The sequence below is a fragment of the Equus caballus genome, chromosome 23 (assembly GCF_041296265.1).
Source record: "Equus caballus isolate H_3958 breed thoroughbred chromosome 23, TB-T2T, whole genome shotgun sequence".
Lineage (NCBI taxonomy): Eukaryota > Metazoa > Chordata > Mammalia > Perissodactyla > Equidae > Equus > Equus caballus.
Genome location: NC_091706.1, coordinates 31,903,393 through 31,917,828, shown reverse-complemented (window position 1 = coordinate 31,917,828; position 14,436 = coordinate 31,903,393). Strand labels below are relative to the sequence as shown.

At 42.0% G+C, this 14,436-nt stretch overlaps 1 long non-coding RNA gene across 1 annotated transcript in view; it reads right to left on the bottom strand.

Moving 5' to 3' along the window:
• Positions 1-10,094, bottom strand: part of LOC138920355 (uncharacterized) — a 51,043-nt gene extending 40,949 nt beyond the window's left edge. Inside the window, exon 1 of the long non-coding RNA XR_011431400.1 lies at positions 9,939-10,094. This is a non-coding gene — a long non-coding RNA (uncharacterized lncRNA). The remainder of the gene's footprint in view (positions 1-9,938) is intronic.
• Positions 10,095-14,436: the final 4,342 nt, after the last annotated feature.

Sequence of the window (14,436 nt, the reverse complement as noted above, 5' to 3'; positions counted from 1 at the left end):
CACAATGGCCCCAGAAACAAAGTCAGAGCTTGTGGACACTGGGGTGAAAAGACGCTCTTCCGGAGAATCCAGGGAAAAGCTGTGCTTTCAAAAGGTGTTCGCCCTGGTATTCTCCCCCCCTCCCTCAACCTGTTTGTCGCTGGGAAATGAGATAGTTTTGGTTTGCAAGCTTTCACCAAGGAGTGGAGCAAGACTTTGCGTAATAACAAACAAGAGCAAATGCCAGAGCCCCTGGCAGCCTCTCCAGGGCCAGACTGCCAAGAAAACCTGGCGCTGTGACAGCAAGGTCCGCTCATCGCAGCCAGAGGTCATGGAGGAGCCACTCTGGGGTGGACTGCAGGTGGGGCAGTCTCCCAGTAGTGAGTTGTGTAGGCTCTTACAATTCCTCCAGCCTCGGTGTTTCAGGAACCCCTGAAAATAAAAAAATTATGTGTGGATGTGCGCATGTGCATGTATACATACATGCATGCAGTTTTCTAGACAAAAGGTCTAGAGCTTTCAGCAAATTTCCAAGAGTCCAGGAGAAACCACATTCAGGAGAAGTACATACTGTGATCTTCCAGAAAAGAACACCAGGCTCACCACTTTGATTTCTGGAGCCACTGAGCCCAGGCTGTCAGCCCACTCTCCTCTTACACAATCCTGAGGCACTTAAGAGAGACCACAAGGGAAAAAATATAACTCAAGCCCTTTTCTAATCTAAACTTAATCCTCCTCAAACCTCGCCTGACCCGGGCTGCCAGGAATCCTGCCAGTGCCAAATGATATGATGTTTATTCAGCTCAGGTCTCAGCCCGCTGCTCCTGAGCCGCAAAATCAAAGGAGAATGTTTCAGCCGCCACCTGCTGATGAATGAGTAAACAAGGACCCGGGCAAGGAAGAGGGGGACCAGTGTCTGAAGACAATGCCTTTGTGTCATTCTGGCTCAAAGAAGGGCATGGCTCCTAAGGAACAGGCTTGAGACACGCATGGATGCTGTGCCAAGTAGTTCAGGAGCCTGGGTCCAGCCGTCCCTAAGGCACCCTTTGCCTCCTGAAACCACAAAAGGGTGCCAGTGACACCGTGCCCTCTCTCCCCGAAGGAGCTGGCAAAGTCACAGTTTGGGAACCAGTTAGGTTTGTGTTGAAAGAGTGTTTTCCAGATTATTCTCTGAGAAGCCTCAGCTCTGTGAGGGTGACATGGAGCTCAGAACACACCGCCTGACCCTCATTCTACCAGAACAGCTGTTTTGATCTCTTTTATATCCGGGGGATCTGCATGAGTTTTTCGGGGGGCGGGGGAAATTCTGTTACTAAAAACAGAATGTTTGAAAAACACTCTTGTGCTATCAGATTTGACACATCCTTCCCTAAGAGTGGCTAAAATAAAATTAGTCTTACAGATGCTGAGATCCAGCGAGTTGGTTTTATTCTCCGTTTTCTCTGCTTCCCTTCTCTGAACAAATGCCTCCTTATCACTCTATATGTGTGTTTGATTCCACATCGTCTTCTCAGTAATAACAACCATGAGATGAATAGCTAACATTTATTCAGGGCCTATTCTGTGTCACACGACGGGCTGGGCATTATATGCATTATCTCACTGGCCCATTGCAGCCCCTTTGGGTGGACAATCAGGTGAGGACACTAAGCAGAAGCACAACAACTACAATAACAACAACGTCCACGACATCAGCTTGCCTCAGTGCACCCAATGCTTGTAAACGGTGGACCACAACCGTAATCCACATAGCACCTCAGAGCCTGAGTTCTGACTCTGCGTGTAATGCCACCTCTAACGTTTAAAGAGCAAGAGGGGTGTGTGTGTAAATCAGATGTAAATCATTTTTACCTCTTAAAAATGAATATGTTCAATAAAGAAAGTCTAAAAGTAAAACTAGAAGGCAAAAAAATCACCCGTCATTCCACCATTCCAAGATCACCAGCTGTTAATGTTTGGGCATATTTCCTCCCAGTCTATTTTTATGCCTAATTTTTTGTTCTGCACATTTAAAACAGCTGTGATTGTCTCTGCATATTTTATTTTGCTTTTGCCTGTTAATATGACAGCATAATATGTGGTGTTTTTCATAAAATTTCAAATCCTCTATCATTTTTACTGGCTAAATAATAGTTTCTCAGGTGGAGAAATTCAGTTTAACAAATATGTATTGACATAATATGTCCTAGACCCTAGGAACACTATTCTTTTCTTCAAGGAACTAGCAGTCTAGTATAGGGCAAATAAGTTACATAGATAACCATGTAGTTATAATAATAGCTAACACCTCTGAGCATACACTGCGTTCCAGGCACTATTCACGTGAATGAGCTCACTGAATTCTCATAGCAACCTCGTGAGTAGGGACAACCTCTCTACTATTTGAATAGATGTGGAGACAGAGGCACATCTTGCTAACAAGGTGGCATTTCCAGGTATGGTAGGTAGAATAATAGTTCCTCGAAGATGTCCACCTCCTACTCCCCAGAATGTATGAATATTACTCTACATGGAAATTACCTGCAAGGTAAAACGGTAAAATGGAATGGGGTTACCTTCCATGGAAAAGGGACTTTGCAGATGCGATTAAGTTATGGATCTTGAGAGGGGAAGATTATCCTGGATTATCTGGGTGGGCCCAATGTCACCGCAAAGGTCCTTGTAAAAGGAAGACAGCAATAGCAGAGTTAGAGGAGATGAGACAAAGAAGTCAGGGTGTGAGTGTGTGTGTGTCCGTGAGAGAGAGAGAGACTTGAAGATGCTACCCTGCTGGTCTTGAAGATTGAGGAAGGGGCCACGAACCAAGGGATGTAGGAGGCCTCTAGAAGCTGAAAAAGTCAAGGAAACATTCTATCCTGGAACCTCCAGAAGGAATGCAGCTCTGCCAACACCTTGATTTTTGGACTTTTGACCTCTAGAGCTGTATGATAATAAATTTGCGTTGTTTAAGCCACTAAGTTTGTGATAATTTGCTACAGCAGCTATAGGAAACTAACTAGGTTTCAAACCCAGGCAATTGACTCTGGAGCCATCATTCTTAACTTATATATTGGGTGAGATAGTTAACTATGCCCAGGGTGTTATGAGAGCCTACAGAAAGGATATTTAGCAGGGCAGCGGAGAAGGAGGTACAGTATCAGGAAGACGACAACCTAGCTCTTTAAAGCTGGGCAGGAGTTATGAAGGCAATGACGGAAAGAAGGATGAGGAATTGAATTAACATAGGAAGATATCCATGATATTATAAGTGGAAAATTCTCACATTATGTATAATAGCTTTCCCATTTCTATTTTAAAAATATATATGAGTATATTGATATTTATAATCACATTTGCAGATGATACACTCCCGTAGTTATCTCTGGGGAGTGCATTTGTGGGTATATGTAAGGGGAGAGTTTCACTTTTTACTTATAAATTTTCATATCATTTGAAAATTTCACCAGACATATTTTGGGTTAAAATTTTTTTGTAAAATGAATGATGTATATATAATATGCTATTTTTTAAATTAGAAAAATAACATGCATCACTAGGATAAAAATCTTTGTGCGTAACACTTTGTGCTTCTGTAGGATGATTTCCTTAGCATGGAAAATTCCCAGACATAGAATTGTTAAACCAAGGGATAGAAACATTTGGAAAACATATATTTTAAAAAATAATAGAGATGGTACCAAGTCAGTGAGCCAAAATGAAATGTATGAGGTAGGAGGGGATATTTGACCCGCTGAACAGAAGACATGATGGTTGTATCCTCGTCTGTGAAGGCTGATACACAGTATATTAGTCTGCTTGGTCTGCTATAGCAAAATACCACAGACTGGGTGGCTTAAAGAACAGAATTGATTTTCTCACAATTCTAGAGGCTAGAAGTCCAAGATCAAGGCTGCAGCAGGCTTAGTTTTTTCTGAGGGCTCTCTCCTTGGCTTGTAGATGGCTATCTTCTCCCTGTATCTTTACATGGTCTTTCCTCTGTGAACGTCTGTGCCCTAGTCTCCTCTTCTTACAAGGACACCAGACAGATTGGATTGGGTCCCACTCTAACGACCTCATTTTAATTTAATTACCTCTTTAGAGACCCTATCTCCAAATACAGTCACATTCTGAGGTACTGGAGATTAGGATTCCCACATAAGAACTTTGAGGGGGACACAATTTAGCCCATAACACAAGAAAAGAAAGCTCTAGAGGAATGAATCAGTACCAATAAAGAGAATTTCTGTTCACTGTTCTCCCTCCCAAAAAAACTCTACCGTAATCTTTGTGTGCCCTTCATCTGTCCTTGGTTCAGATCACATCCTCTCCTCTTGGAGTGGCAAAAGAAGGGGAGGGTGGGGTCTTGAGCTTCTTCTTAAGGTTAGAGTACATCACCAACAAAGTGGTTTGTACAGTCTAAACGGGACTCAGCAAACATTTCTGTAAAAATCCAGTTAGGAAACATTGTAGGCATCGTAGGCCACAGGATTGCTGTGTGACTGCTCATCTCTGCCATTGTAGCACCAAAGCAGCCATAGACAGAACATTACAAATGAGCATTGTTGTGTTCCAATAAAACTTTATTTACCAAAACAAGCAGCAGGCCAGTTTTGGTTTATGGGCTGTAGTTTGCCCACCCCTGACCTAAAGCCATAATTCAAGAAAATTGGAAATATTTCCTAGGTTGAACAAAAGTATGCAGTGAACCCAGCCTGATCAACTGTCGACAAAGAATTGAGCTAGTTTCTTTGTTGTTTTATTTACTAAATTACGTATTTCTCAGTGTAAATCATGCTCTGGTTCCTTCTCAACACTCTCTGCCCATTTTTGTTCTAAAGAGGAAAGCTCTGAAAATTAGTTTAATAATAGCATATTTCTGAACCTGAACTTCACCTTTTTAAAAAGTTTTTGCCACATAATGCTTAGGTCAAATCTGCCACAGAAATGGCAGGATCACATGCTGTCGTTATAAAATAAGGGGCAGAGATAAAGGTCAGGATAGGTCCCAAAGAGCTGGTCTTTCATTCTGTCATTCATTCAACCAATGTTTGCACGTGGACTGGTGCAAGGCCCCAGAGCCAGGGCTGTGGAGGATTCCAGGACGAAATAGCCATGAACACTGTCTTCACAGCCTCCAGTGTTTCCTTCCAAATAGAGCGAGAAGAGAACCCTGGCCATGATGATTAGCTTAGGGGAGAGCATGTGACCAAGTCAGCGCAACCAAACTCTTCCCATGGAATTTGAATCTAGAGTAGAACACCACAGCTGGAAGAGCCTGAAGTTATTCCACCAAGGAGTTAGTGCATTACTTCCTGCCCCTGAGCCACGTGGAGCTGCCCTTTTCCCAAGGTTGTTTGGTATGTGAAGGAGACTAATAAGAAATAATATTAAAAAGTGGGTTAAGGGGGCCGGCCCCATGGCATGGTGGTTAAGTTCGACGTGCTCCACTTTGGTGGCCCAGGTTCGCAGGTTCAGATCCTTGGTGTGGACCTACACCACTTGTCAGCCATGCTGTGGCAGCAACCCACATATAAAGTGGAGGAAGATTGGCACAGATGTTAGCTCTGGGCTAATCTTCCTCAAGCAAAAGAAAAGAAAAAAAAAAGAGGATTAGTAATAGATGTTAGCTCGGGGCTAATTTTGCTCAGCCAAAAAAAAAAAAAAAAAAATGTGTTAAGGTCAGCAGTGGTGAGCTTTCAAAACCAGAAGGAGGAGTTTGAATTATACTCTATAGATAAAAAGTGTCCTATGATACCAGAATTGGTTTGAGTGGGTTAACAATAAACCAAGCAAACATAACTTGACATCCATGAGGTGCTAAAGATCAGCCTGAGTTATACTAGACAGAAGGGTAATTGAAGATGGAAAGCCCTCGGTGTTCCATGAAGATTTGCCAGTTCCACTGTTCTAGAACAGATTTCTCCGCCTTGGCACTAGTGACATTTGGACTGGATAGTTCTTTCTTGTGGTGCCATTCTGGGCATTTTAGGATGTTTACAAGCATCCTTGGCCTCTACCCACTAGATATGGCACAGTCAAATGATGACAGACCAAAATGTCTCCAGAAATTGCCATATGACCCCAGCAGGACTGTATTAGTTTCCTATCACTGCTGTAACAAATTATCACAAAATTAGGGGCTTAAAACAATCCAAATTTATTCTCCTACAGTTCTGGAGGTTAGAACTTTGAAATCAGTCTTATGGGGCTAAAATCAAGGCATTGGTTGACAGGGCTGGTTCCTTCCGGGGGCTCAGAGGGGAGAATCTTTTTCCTTGCCTTTTTTTGGCTTCTAGTGGTCACATGTATTCCTTGGCTAGCGGCACCTTCCTTCAGTTTCCAAAGCTCATGACTCCAGCCTCTGCTTCTGTCCTCACATCGCCTCCTCCTCCACTCTGACTCTCCTGCCTCCCTCTTACAAAGACCCTTGCGATTATATTGAGCAACCTGGATAATCCATCTCAAGATCCTTAACTTAATCTCATCTGCAAAGTCTCTTTTGCCACAAAAGGTAATGTTCATGGGTTCTAGGACTGAGGACATGGACATATTTGGGGGTCCATCATTCAACCTACCACAGGAGAAAAATCGTCCCAGGTTGAGGATTACTGCTCTAGAAGAATGGGGTCAGATGACGTAGATTTGTGTCCCAGCTCTACCCTATCTACCAGCTGTGTGACATCAGTCCTCATCTGTAAAATGGGATCAGTAATAGTACTTATAAATATGAGGATCATTTTCATGGACAAATGTAGAAAATGAGGACAAGTTGTTCTAAGGAGCAAGTCCTGGTGAACTTGGAGTGGGAGTGTAATCATAACTCATTTAAATATGAACATTTCCTAACTCTCAGGCCATTCTTATGAGGTATGTGAGGTCACACAGAATTTCTCCACATGCTTGTATTTATTGAAATGGCTATGGGCCAGTCTCTATTCCATGCTCTTTACACGCAGTAGCTTATTTAATGCTCACAACTACTCTAAGACATAGGTAATATTTTTATTCCCATTCTATAGATGAAGAAACTAGCATATAGAGAGATTTAGGATCTCATCCAAGCTCACAGCATCGCTGACAGAGGTGAGATCTGAATCAAGCAGCATCTCTCCAAAGCTCCCTTCTTAACCACCATCTATACCACCTTCATTAAAAAAAAAAAATTATAGTAAAGAGAGAAACAACAACAGACATATAACATGAGATCTATCTTCTTAACAAATTTTTAAGTGTTCGGTACATTGTTGTTAACTATAAGCATATTGTCGTACAGCACATCTCTAGAACTTTTCCATCTTGCATAACTGAAACTTTACACACTGAGCAGCAACTCCCCGCTCCCCTCCCCCCGGCCCTGGCAACCACCATTCTACTTTCTGCTGCTATGAGTTTGACTGCTTTATATTCCTCATATAAGTGGAATCATCCAGAATTTGTCCTTCTGTGACTGGCTTATTTCCCTTAGCATGAAGTTCTCAAGGCTCATCCCAGCTATCATGCGTGGTAGAATTTGCCTCTTTTTGAAGGGTGAATAATATTCCCTTGTATGTATATATTGTCTTCAAAGACCCCACCCCTTTCTCAAATCAAGTTATTTCTTACTTAAATTAGAGATCGAGTCATATTTACTCCCTGGGAATAAAGTTAGTTGAACAGAATGAGAGAAGAGGAAAACGTTTCAAAATGATGCCCCTGCCTACCATGTTGATTGTCTGTAACTATAACAATGTAGGTATTCTCAGAGCAAGTAAAGAACAAAATAGAAAGACTCCTTTGTGGGAGACAGTTTGGATCCTTCATTTTTTTCCCTCTTTAGTTCTTTCCTGCAGAATCCCAAGGTCCACTGAAGACCCACAGTTCTCTGGGGGAGAGACCAGAGAATATGCATTTTAACAGGGTCCCCTGGCGATGCTTTCCTAAGCTAAAGTTTGAGAACACCGCTTCCAGCATTTCTCATCTCAGCTCCAATTCATCAGGGAGCTGTTTTCTCCTTCGTGGAAAAATCACCATCTTGATGATCTCTACCCTGAGCTGCCTTATTAAGCAAAGGGGACGTGGGGACTCAAGTCTCAATGGTTGGCAATTATTGCAAGGTAATTCCTGCCATATTACCCCTGCCTCCCAGGGAGCAATGCAGCAGCAAATGACTCACTGTTAGCTTAACCAATTGAAAAGAAAACAGTGAAACTAACAACTAACTAAATTTGGTTTTGGTTGGTAGAAGAATTGGCTGCCTAGACGGTGCATCACGAGGGTTGAAGAAAGGCCCATCCTTCAAATATCTCTGCCCGCCTTGTCTGCCAGGGAGGCAATTCTGTGGTTTGGGTTCTTCCAAACTCCAAATATGTTACGTAGAAGGAGTAATAAGTTATAGGTTAACTGTTATGATGCAACCACAGCTTAAAGAGGATTGCAAAATTAACTATCAGGCAATTTAGAAAAATAATAATAATAATAACAACAAATAAGGCCTTGAGAGAGTCAGATTTAGAACAGCTAAATTTAGATGGGTAGAAAAAGACCAGGCAAAGTCAAGAACACGGGCTGTTCCAAAGGGCTGAGTGGCTATCCTGAACCAGCACATCTCCTTCCACTATTTGCCTTGGTGCCTCGTACTCTTCTAAAGGAGGAGTCAGCAAGCTTTTTCTGTAAAGGCCCAGACAGAAAATATTTTAGGCTCTTCAGCCAGAGTGTGTTTGTCTTACGCCATTACAGCATAAACGCAGCCGTACACAGTATGTGAATGAGTGAATGTAGGTGTGCTTCAATAAAACTTTAATTATGGACACCGAAATGGAATTTTATATAATTTGTACAGGTCACACATTCTTCTTCATCCTTTGGGTTTTTCACCCCAACTATTTAAAAATATAAAAACCGTTCTTAGTTCGGGGGCCATACAAAAACAGATAGCAGGCTGGACAGGTCATAATTTGCAGACCCTTCTTCTAAAGCAAAAACCATTTTCTATTTTCAACATATAGCCCATGCTATTCTGCTTCTCTATACTTGCTCCTGCTATTTCTTCTACTTGGAATGTTATTTTCCCATCCCTACACTCCTCTGTTATACCCAACACCTGGTCCAATCAAAATCTCTCTTCCTAAGTAAATTCTCATCCTCTAAGTGCCTTCATCCAGACCTCTCTGATGGCCTTGACCATTTGTGATTTGCATTACTTCGTGGTCCAGGGTGTTTTATTTTTTTATCCTCCATGGCACTGAGCCTAACACAGAGTTGGCGCCCATAAATGTTTCTTAAGTCAAGGCAGGACTATCAGCATTCAGGAAGCAGTATAATACAGGGTACCCAGCCAACAGTGGAATAAAAGTAAAGTTGAAAGAGAAGTGAAAGGGCATGCTTAACACCTGCAGTGGGTTGGATGGTAGCCTGTAAAAAGATAAGACCACCTTCTAATACCCAGACCCTGTGAATGTGAGTTTATTTGGAAAAAGGATCTTTGTAGATGTAATTAAATTAAAGATCTTGAGATGAGGTCATCCTGGATTACCCAAGGATGGGTAATCCTTGGGCCTGAAATTCAATGACAAGTGTCCTTATAAGAGACAAAGACGCACAGAGGAGAGGGCCGTTGAGGACGAGGCAGAGACTGAAGGCACGCAGCAACAGGGACTGCCCACAGCCACCAGAAGCTGGAAGAGGCAGGAAGGACCCTCCCTGACAGCCTGCAGAGGGAAAGCAGGCCTGCCGACGTCTCAGTTTTGGATCTCTGGGCTCCAGAACCGTGAGAGAATGTGTTTCTATTGTTTTAAGTCCCCCAGTTTGTGCTGTTAATGGCAAACCCGGGAAGCAAATGCAACACCCCACCACCCAAGTTTAGTATTGATATAGTAATGGCTAATATTTATTTAGCATTTATTATGTGCAGCTTTACATCGATTATTATATGAAACTTTCACGGCAACCTTATGAATTTGGCACTATTCTCACTCATCCTTCGTACAGATGAGGAAACTCACCTTTCAGAGAAGCTGAGTAATCAGCACAAAGATCCACTCAGCCAGCAGGTGGTGGAGTCAGACTTGAACCCAGGCAATCTGACTTCAGAGTCCCCTCCTCTTAACCACTACGTTGTCTGTTAGAGTCTTCTCAATTCTTCTGATGTTTCACGTGCCCTAAAAGACAGAGGGGGATTCTTGGTTAATGACTTCCTTCTTTGGGGGAAATTCCCTGAACTGGATTTCTATGATCCCAGCAGCCCACTCTTGATGAGCAAGGACGGGATAGTCTGCTGCTCAAGTCAAGACAATGGAGCCTCTCTCTCTCCCTCTCTCTATTCCCTTCCCTCCCTCCTTCTCTTTCTGATCTTTAGGAAAAAAAGAAAACAAAACAAAGGTTTCTGATCACTTTTTAAGGGGTATGGCCTTCACAAGTCTGCTTCCCTGAGTAGCCCTATTTGAATGCATTTAACCATCTTAGCTTCTAGTTTCCATTAAGGAAATAAATAAGAGGAAACACCACTCCAGGCAGTGCTGGGAAGATGCCAGCAATGGAAACATCAGCCTGTTGCTGGGCGAGTCATGGAGAGCAAAGTGCCGAACTGCCATTGGGACCCTTCTGTAGGAAAAGGCTCTATGGACCAAGGCTGGTGACACAGAGTGACTCACAGCCAAGGTCCTCTAGGGAAGTCAGACGGCACAGTGTTGAAGAGCACGAGTGCACGTGGGGCTGGGTTTAATATGCTGGTATTGCCCCTTACTAGCTATGTGACCAGGTCAAATTGACCTCCTTGAGTCTTAGTTTTCTCATCTGCGAGGTGGGGATGAGGATAGCAGCCACTTCCTAGCTAATATTCATGTGAAATGCTGGCCTGTGTAAGCGCTCAGTATTATCAAAGTGTTAGCTGTGAAACTGTTTCGTTAAAGCCTTGGAAGGAGTGCAGGCTATCTTAATTCGCTGCCCTTCCTTTCACACCCTCCACCTCTCGTTCTCTCTCCACAAACAATTTCTCTTTTACTAGGTATAGCTTTGTTACTTCATTGACTTTTGAGTCAGTGCTATCTGAAGGCCAAAAATAAGTTGGAAAGAATAAAAACAAGAATGCCACAAACTCTGCTTTCAAAAATAATCAAGGGGCTGGCACAGTGGCATAGTGGTTAAGTTCGTGTGTTCTGCTTCGGCGGCCCGGTGCTCACCAGTTTGGATCCCAGGCACAGACCTACACACCACTCATCAAGCTGTGCTGTGGCTGCATCCCACATACGAAATAGAGGAAGATTGGTACAGATGTTAGCTCAACAACAATCTTCCTCAAGCAAACAGAGGAAGATTGATGACAGATGTTAGCTCAGGGCCAATCTTCCCTACCAAAAAAAAAAAATAATAAAACATAAAAGATGCTTTCAGAGAAGAGAGATTTTACATGACCAAAATTAAGATCTTTACCCGGTATTCCAACCCCACTAATTCAGATTATTTTATAATTCCGCTGCAGGAAAATCTAGTTACGGCCTTTTTCATCACTTAATTCCTCTCATCCCCCACGCCTGCTGCCTCCTAGCAGCATTCATTATCTCAAGATAATTTCACTGATTATTGAAGCATTATTATTCTGCTGCTTCTACTGTGACCTCTTCATTTCTGAAATCACTGCTTTGCTTCAAAGATGACACACTGGGAAGAATACTAATTTTTTCCTACGTCTGTATTTACCAGGTCCCATAACCCCAACATTTGAAATTTGAAAAGCCAGAATGTATAATATCATTAGAAGTAGCAAATAGTAGCAACACTCATTTTGCTAATAACACTGAGCATTTCCTCATCATTGTCTTGCATTACTCTTACTTTCAAAGCCTTTTCTATCTACTTGATATAGACGATATATGTGTGAATTACTATATACATATCTGTCTTATGGTAATGGTTACGGAATACTGTATTATACACTCTTTGGTATTATTTGTTGATAGATTGAGACCTAGGGAAAGTTCACTAATTGCCTAGGCTGGCACTGTGAATTTATTGCAGTACTGTAAATCCATAATCTAGATTTTGATTTTTAAACTTGGAAGTCCCAAGTTTATGAATTCCTGAGGTGATGGTAGAACTATACGCCATAGCTCTTTCAACCAACGTTGGATACCATTGGGCCTCTACATAGGTATCATAGTAACTGTTTCCTAAGTCTGCTTAATTCTGCCCCATCCTAAAGAAGTTCCCCTTGATCTGCCCTGTCTATTTCCCCTCCCTGTAAAATTTCCCTTCATGCCTTCACTCCTCCCCTTAGCTCACTAGAATCTAATTCTGACCTCAACCACTCTACCGACTATTATTTTCCTCAAGGTCACCGATGAACTCCTCTTGTCAGATCTAGAGGCCCCTTCTCAGTCCCCATCTTAATTGATTTTTATCACCTGAGATGACTGACCATGGCCACCTACTCAAAATTCTCTTCTCTCTAAATGTATTTGGCCATCCTTGACTCTCCTGCCACTTCCTGGGCCTGTGCTTCCTAAGTAAGACTCTTTTTTGTTAGTGAAGGCTGATTAAGCGCTTACTACAGGACACACATCGTGTTAAACCGTGAGTAACTCAAGGGTCAGCCTTTCTATCTTTCAAGAGTTATCTTTTTCTGATTTATTTTTGGGGAAATGGGTATGTGTCATGCTCTGCTCCTGAGTTAGTCTGCGCTGCTGACCCCTTCACCTTTGTCACCAGCACCTAAAGGCTGTTAAATCTGAGTACAGATAGTTCCCACTCAAGTGGGTTCCAAAATTTGTAAATAAGTTATTTGGAGATTTTTTTTACTTTGAGGGGGAAAATGTGGCAAATGGTAATCAAGTATCTATGATAACAGACAAGATAATTTCACCCGTAACCAAATTGATCCATGATATTACAGATCTCACCCACTATTTATAACAATTTCTCTGTGAAAACTCATTTACAAAGATTTGAGGGGTATATGGATGAGCACGTGAGTTTTTCTTTATATGTTAAGATGTTGTCCTTCATTGCATTTTTGCCTAGAGGCAAAAAAAAAAAAAAAATCTTCTCATGCTCCAAGGACAAGCTCCTTCCTTAATGAGGAACTATGTAATGAAAACATAGGTAGGAGGTTTGAGTGTCCCCAGTTTTGGGTCACTACCCAGAAAAAGAGAGAATGCAACTAAGCCTTCAGGGATGTGATGCTCAGTGTGCTGGAGAAAACCCCATGCTGTAGGTTTCAGAGCCCCTCTGTTCCCCCCTAATCCTTTCTTGTTATTCTTTGCTACCTCGATTGCCTGTCCTCTTTAACAATGATTCCAGTATTCTCCAGGCCCAGGATAAGTGTCTGTTCCTTTCCAGCAGAAGAAGCAATTACTCCGCTGTAGAAAAGGCGTGCGATGTGAGAGAACCAGGTTTCAACACTGGTCTCTTTCTCTCCTTCCAGCTTCTCTATCCCCTCCTTCCTTACAAAGGGATTATTCTTGTCCCTCAGTGTCTCTGAAATTCAATGTAGGAGAGCAGTTCGAGAGAGATTGTTAACATGCACAGAAATGGCTTGCTCCTGTTCAGGTCGTGAAATCCAGGTTTCCCTACATTGCTGTATATATGTGTTCTCTATCATTACCATTACTGTAACTATTACATCATTATTATATCAAAGCCACATAAAGGTCCCTTCTCTTCTAAGTGGTCTCGTGCCCTTTTACAATGCATCCCGCAAACCCAAATGTGAGTGCTTTTACTTTATTGTGATATAACTTAGTCGAGACACGAGCCCAGGTTAGATTTTTTTCTTCCTCCAAAATTCCCTTCACTCTAAATTAACTATCTGCCTCCTTTCATATTTGGAACTATCTTTACTCTCATTTGTCTTAAATAATCACGCGACCCCCAGGGTTTTGCCCTATTGACAACTTGTCCTTTGCCTTCTTTGTCATCTATTGATTGAGGCTGGGAGCTCTTGTTCTCAGCATTATTCTCTCTGCTTTGCTCGACTCCTCGTACAAATATTCTTCTCTCCTTAGATTATAACCTCTCTGGCTGAGCTTGTTCAAAGAATAAAACAAATGCTTCATCTGGCTGTAAATCTGTGATTTCTTAGTCAGTGTAAGATTTAAAAGACTTTTTTTTTTTTAGTCAGGCGTATAGTTCCTATTTATCAAGATTAAAAAACTAATTTCAGTATTGTATTTCACTTCATCTTATGTCCTCTGCAAAAATCTCAACCAATAACACTGGAAGACAGCTTTTTTGACGTCTGTTTATTGGATTAGCTTTAATAGCCCTGTTTTCTTATTTATTGCTAGGGCTCAAACACAGTCAGAGCATCATTAATGAAAGTGCTCAAGGCACCGACAGAAGCATAAATAGAAGAGAATGGAGAGGCCAGCTTCATTTTAGTATTTCACAAGGTGAGTTACCTTGAAAGGAAAGGCGTGTTTCCTATCTCGGAAATCAGAAAGGAGATTTTTCTATTTCTAGGAAATATGAAGCCACCGATTTTCCAAGAGAAAGGTCTTTTTCCAG